This window comes from Balaenoptera musculus, chromosome 8, assembly GCF_009873245.2.
Source record: "Balaenoptera musculus isolate JJ_BM4_2016_0621 chromosome 8, mBalMus1.pri.v3, whole genome shotgun sequence".
NCBI classification, from domain to species: domain Eukaryota; kingdom Metazoa; phylum Chordata; class Mammalia; order Artiodactyla; family Balaenopteridae; genus Balaenoptera; species Balaenoptera musculus.
Genome location: NC_045792.1, coordinates 60,766,474 through 60,773,228, shown reverse-complemented (window position 1 = coordinate 60,773,228; position 6,755 = coordinate 60,766,474).

The window sequence follows — 6,755 nt, the reverse complement described above, 5'->3', positions numbered from 1 at the left end:
GTGTTTCTGGGCTCACCTTAGCTCCTCTTCCTTCCCTTCCTCAAGGGTACTGACCTTTCTTGACTCCACTGTCCTTTGGGACCCTAAGGAACGTCAGATGCAATTGGATGACGTTCAAGAAAGCAAAACCATACTCTAGGAATGTAGGATTGTGTAGAAAAAAGCACACACATTTTGGATTCTGAGTGACCTAAGTTAACCCCAGCACTAGAACTCTCTGGTTTGTGACGCCTAGCAATTTTATTAAACTCTCTGAGTTTCTGTTTCCATATTGCTTAGGCAAAGATAATATGCTTATTTTACAGGGTTGGTATGATGGGGTGGGATATATTAACAAGGATGTTAATGTACTCTATTACAGCATATATATTACTATATCATGAATATCATGTTATAATAACTTTCCCAATAGCCAGTAATTGTTCAAAACAACTACTGACTAATTACTACATGACAAACATTGTTATAGACCCTTAGAGAGAGGAATGAACAAAACAAAGTCTCTGTGCTCATAAAGCTTACATTCAAATGGGGGAAGTCAGGCACTGAACAAATAAACAATTAAGAACTTAAGACTAAGTAGTTGCTATACACAAAATCCAGGACAGAAGAAATAGAAAACTGCTGAAAGAAAGGGCTCAATTAAATAGACTTCCTTTATTACAGGATCTTTTTGTCTTTTTGTTAATAGTAGGCTGGTCATTGTTAAGGAAGTTGTACAAGCAGAAGATATAAGCCCTTGTCCAAAGGTTGATCAAGTGACTTGAGGCTACTGGCTTTTGAGAAGCCTAGAGAGCAGTACGGGATAGAGCTAGTGATTCAGGCTTTAAGAGTCATACAATTTTAGACACAGGAAAGGTTATACTGTTTCTTATTATAGTACAATTTTTAACAGTAAAATATTGTAAAAATTGTCTTAATTCCATCAATAGGCAACTGATTAAAAATTGTAGGTTTTCCACTGCAATACTATGCAACTGTGAATATATTAATGTGGGATAAACTCCAAGATAAATTTTTATTTGAAAAAAAGCAGGGTGAAGGATATTGTATACACATTACACAAATTACATCTATTTAATAGAAATAAATATTATAAACCTACATATAAAATATGTAAACAGTAAATTTCTCAAAAGATACACAAGGAATTGATAATAGTTGTTGCCTTTGGGCAAGGAAAGTGGGGAAGAACAGAGGTCAACCCTGAGAGGGAGATATTTTGATTGTATATTATTTTGTACTTAATTTTATGCACATTTATTAAATTTTTAATAAAAATAAAAGACACTTGAAACAAAACAACACTTTTATTCTGGTTCCTCCCCTATTAATTTCTAGCCTTATGACCTAGAGAAAGATATTAAAATTACTCCATGTCCCAATACCTGTTGTGAAAAGGAAATGCGATTAAGTATAGAAAACATTCCAAGCCTTGGTGTACGTCATACAAAGCAGTTTTCATCAAACTACTGTTTGACTTGAGACTTGAAGGTTTCCATCAGGGAGAGGAAGGGGCATTCCAGTTGACTGTAAGATGACTACATCACTTTGATTACTGCTATCATCACCATTTCTGCAATTACACTTAATGTTTGTCAGATTGGCTTCCTTCTTTTCCACTAATTCACTAAACTTTCCTGCATTAGGATCTTTGCATAGGTTAATTCATTTGATTCTAATGTTTTTCCTCCTAATTTTCACCTGGTTAACTCCTACTCAATTTTCTGATACCACTTTCCGATTTTCTGTTGTTACTTCCTCAGAAAAGAGTTCCCTGACCTCCTTGTATTAGGAGTCCCATTTATTCTTCTTCAGAGAATTTTATTAGTTTACTTCATAGCAGTGGTAGCATTGTATAATTATATATTTATTTGTGAATTCTTTGTTTAATCCTCTCTTAATTGAGGGATTCTGTAAATCAGTACTTAGCAGTGAGGGTAAAGGACGATTGGGAAGAAAGAATGCAAGCCATGAGAATAGTGAGGAAGCTTATATAGTAATAATTCAGGAACAATGGCCTGGCTAGGCCAATGGCAGTGGCAATGTAAATGAGAATTGAAACAAAGGATGTGGAAGAATTTTGCCAAGGAAGAATTAGCAGGATTTAGAGACTGGTTGAATAGTTCCATGATAGCACTTATCAAAGTGTAGAACTATTACACAGTAAAGCACTTTGCATAGGAGCTCTTAGAGGGCAGCACCTTGTTCATTTTTTGTTGTACCTTCAAGATTCAGTGTGTAAATGTTCACTGATTAAGTGAAAGAATGTGGCAACAAAAGGGGGAATCAAAAAGAGGAATAAGTAACAAGCCAATGGCAATGGCAGTGGCAATGGGAATTAACAGGGATGAATAAAAAGTGTTGCCAAGGAAGAATTTGCAGGAGTTGAAGACTGGTTGTATACTCCTATGATACCGATTATCAAGTTGTAGCATTAGAGCAGAGTAAAGTACCTTGAATGATGTTTTAATTTCATAATCATCTGTTTACTTCTCTGACCCATTTAGTTGGATGAGCACTAACTAAACAGCAGCACGTATGTTCACCACTGTACTCTCAGAACTCGGTATATACATGTTCCCTGATGGAACGTAAAAATAAATCAATGAAAAATTAAATAAAAAAGAAGGGTAAGTAATAAGAAAAAAATTGACTAGATGTAGTGACTGGAGAATGAGTTTGTGTTTTATTCAAAGTAACCATGAGTTCAGAATTTCATCATGTAGGCATACCACACAGGGGTTGGAGTTGACTTACCATCTGTAGGTAACCCTCTGCTAACCAGCTCAGCATGCTTTCAACAAGCTCCGATGCTTAATCCATGTTCTGCATGGTTTGGACTTTTGTGCTGAGTAGGGTGCCTGAGCACTCAAGTGCACCTCTTTCTCCTTCTATGGACTCATGGGTACATCATTCATCCTTGATTGTTGGTACTCAAAGTGTCCTCATACGTTACGTTATGGGTAACGTAAATTGTTTAAAACTTTGGAGTACAGCAGATAGTTATCACTTTTGGGTGAGTTGTTTATATCAGTGTATGGAAATAAACCCTCACAAACAACGTATGTTTACTAGTAAAGGGATAGTCATGTTTACATCTTTTTGTGGACATTTTGGATAACAGTTCTGGTGGGCTTTGGGGGTTAAAATTTGGGGGGCTTTTGAGGAAAACATATTTACAAGCAAAAGAACATTTTGGGGAGAAAATTAGTGGAAAATATCTTTGCTGTGTTTATTGTCACTGTTATTAGGGAGAAGGAAGCATCCTTCATAAAAGTTTATTTCATACATTAGTTTGAGAGCATTGTGCTAGATAGATACCTTGCTGCCTAAGCAGAAATGTCTTGGAGGCACGTGGAAACATGAAACACATTTGGGTGAGAGATCACTGCTAGAGGTAATGATCTGGGACTTAATCATTCATTTCGACATTTATTGAGTATTAGTGAGTGCCAGGCAAAGGAATTTGAACATAATGAGAGGTTGTCCTTATACTCACCTGATAGATATGCATGTAAAATACAATTAATTACATTATCTTAAATGCTTTAGTAGTAATATAAGACCAAGATATGTATGACAAAGGCAAGTGACCTCAGCTTTATCTAGGGGAATTAGAGAGTGTTTCTAGAAGAAAAACATTTAGAATTGTATTCCAAAGAATAAAATTAGAGCTGAATCTTGAAAGATAAGTATAAATTAACTTAGTACGGGGAGGAGGTGGTGAGACGGAGGAATTTTAGACAGAAAAAATTGTGTAAAGATACAACAGGTTAGTAATAATTTCTGCCATTTATTGAACACTTACTCTGTGCCACGTATCTTCTTCATTCAGAAAATAAAAGTAATTTTATAAGTACTTCTAGTTCTCCCAGAGAAATAGCTCATCACACAATAGATCAGATAATTTCCACTGAAGTTGATCTCAACATTGTTCTTTGTTGTGTTTTGTTTTCTTTGCTAATTTTCACTCTCCTAAGAGCTCTTTTAATCTCCGTGTAAAACATTATTTTATTTACTTATTTCATATAACTTCTTTTGAGCTTCTACCTCTGTATTTTAGAAGAAGGAATATGCAATATTTTTATTTTATTTTATTTTTTTGAATTTTTTGAATTTAGTTTTTTATACAGCAGGTTCTTATTAGTTATCCATTTTATACATATTAGTGTATATATGTCAATCCCAATCTTAAAGTACATGATATTTTGGATTCATACCTAGATTAATATTCTTGCTGACACTTAAATTGCTGTGACAATTAAACAAGTTACTTGCTTTTTTGAAACAAGTATCCTATTTTAAAAATTGTGATGAAACCCGTGAGGAATAATTAATACTTTATTTAAAAATATGTAACATATTTTTCTGTCAATAAATGTTACTTAATTCACCCTGCTTCCTGGGAGGAGATAGAATTTAAATAGATTTCTCATGTTACAATTACAGCAAACATTCTTGAGAATTCTACATAACCAATCCCCCCCTTTGAATTGAAAGAGATACTACAGAAAGATCATACAGCTCCATGAGTGGAAGTGGTTGGCTCATGTAATTTTAATTTTATTATATATTATTGTTATTAATTTGGGTTATGAATGTGCTATATAATTATATTATATCCCATGTACAGATTATGAAATATAAGGATAGATATTTAGAGTTATTTTTATGAACTTGCATAGCTGTTAAGTACCAGACACAGGATTTGAATCCAGGTTTTTCAGACTCTAAATTGTTGAGGAGAATAAAAAAAGACTATGCTTAGAGAAACTAGAAATGCTTGGTATAAGGGGAAAGAAAATAGATCAGTGTGACAGCTGTTGACTATGCATTCAACTGCAGGGTTGGGGTATGGAAAGAACGAGATTGGAAAGATAAGCTTGAGCTGGACTATACATGGGCTTGTATGACATGCTAAGAACATAGTTTCATTGTGAAGATGAGGACGAATTGTAAGGATTTAAAGCATGATTATGACAGATCATCACATATGTATTTAGAAAGAACTCTGGAGACGGTGAGAAGGATGAATGAGAATGGGGTGTATATAAAAGTCTTCAGTATGACTGGAGGCTGGGAGACCAATTAGGAGGCACTAGTAATAATCCTGGTGGGAGATATAAGCCAATACCGAAGTTTCATCTCACAGTAGTGATTTGTTGAAACCCTGGCAATGGTGGGATCTCTAAGAGATAGTACACAAGGAAGAGAGAAGAGGGCCAACAACTGAACTCCTAGGACCAGTATAGTTTAAAAGGACTTGGAAAATAGCACAAAGAATCTGCCCTTGGGCATGTAGGGGGTAGCAAAGGAATCCATGATTATGGAAGGCAAGATGATAAAAAGTTTCAAGAGGGAAATTCCCTTTACACAAGCATCAAAGAAAACCTGAAGAGTACTTGATTTCCTCAAGTGTCTCTCTAGACCAAGAGCTGGTCCAAGCCTGGGGTCACTGGACTCTGTTGAAATTCCTCCCACCCCTGTCCCTGGTCCCTGCAGACCTCAATCTGCAGAGTCATAGTCACTGAGAGCTGGAAGGGACCCTGGAGACCCAAGAGTACAGGGCTGGAATCTCTCCCTAAAGGGAGTTAGTTCTCTCTCCCTCTCCTCAGCTCTAGCTGGGCTGAGCTCTGTTCCCCCTGGCTTCTATCCTCAGTCTCTTCCACCCCTGGGGTTGCAGACTAACCAGCCTATTAATGAGCAGTCACAGACCATGACCTCATTAAAAAGCTGTTAATGAGACACACTGCTGTTCAGGGAACACAGTTGAGGGAGGCTCCCAGTGGCCTCCTCTTGGGGCCTGGAGGGAGAGCTTAGGTGAACAGACAAGATCAGATCTGGGGAGAGGGCTAATGACCTCAGGCTGCAGAGCCACACTTAATGAACTCCTGCTGGCAAGCAGGCCAGCTTTGAAGCTCAAGTCCTCACTGGCCTGCAGGCTTACAGGAGTGGGTGGGATCCAGGGAAGCAGTGATTTTCCTCTTATCAGTCAGGTCTGCTTACTGCTTTCTCTGCTGACCCATTTTGATGGAGGACTTCAAGTTCTGAGATTAAGAAGTAATTTTGTGTTGCCCTGAGTTTATGGTTCATGGACAATTGTATAAGCCTTTTGACTGGTCTCCATCCCACAGACTTTGTCCCCTAGCCACCCATTCTCCACAATACTACCAGGGAAGTCTTTCCAAACACATAGCTGATTGTTACTTCATGCTTAAAACTTTTTAATGAAGATAGTTCACAATAAGTTTCAGAGTCCTAGCATAGAAGACTCTTGAATATTTGGCCCCTGCCTATCTCCCCACCCTCATCTCCTCCAGACATCTCTCCCATGTTATTTTCATCATTATTACGACTGCTATCACCATCGTCATTATCATGATTATATCAGCATGTTGAACATTTCCACAGTGCTTCTTAAGTGTCCAACAGTGTTTTACATATATTAATTCATTTAAACCTCATAGCAATGCAATGAAATAGGTGCTGTGATTATCTGTATTTTATAGATGACACGGAGTCAAGATATGCTGTTATTTGTCCAGTGTCTTACTCAGGAAGAGAGTCAGGATTACAACCCAGGCATTTTGGCTTCAGAGTTTACACTTTTTACACATAAGAAGACTTACTTCTGTACCCTTTGCACTTACTACTTATTTGTCTTGGAATGCCTATCTCACATACAATCTTAAACCTTGGCTCCCATTCCTTCTTATACTTCTTACTTTGCTACTACTTCTAACCATTATGCA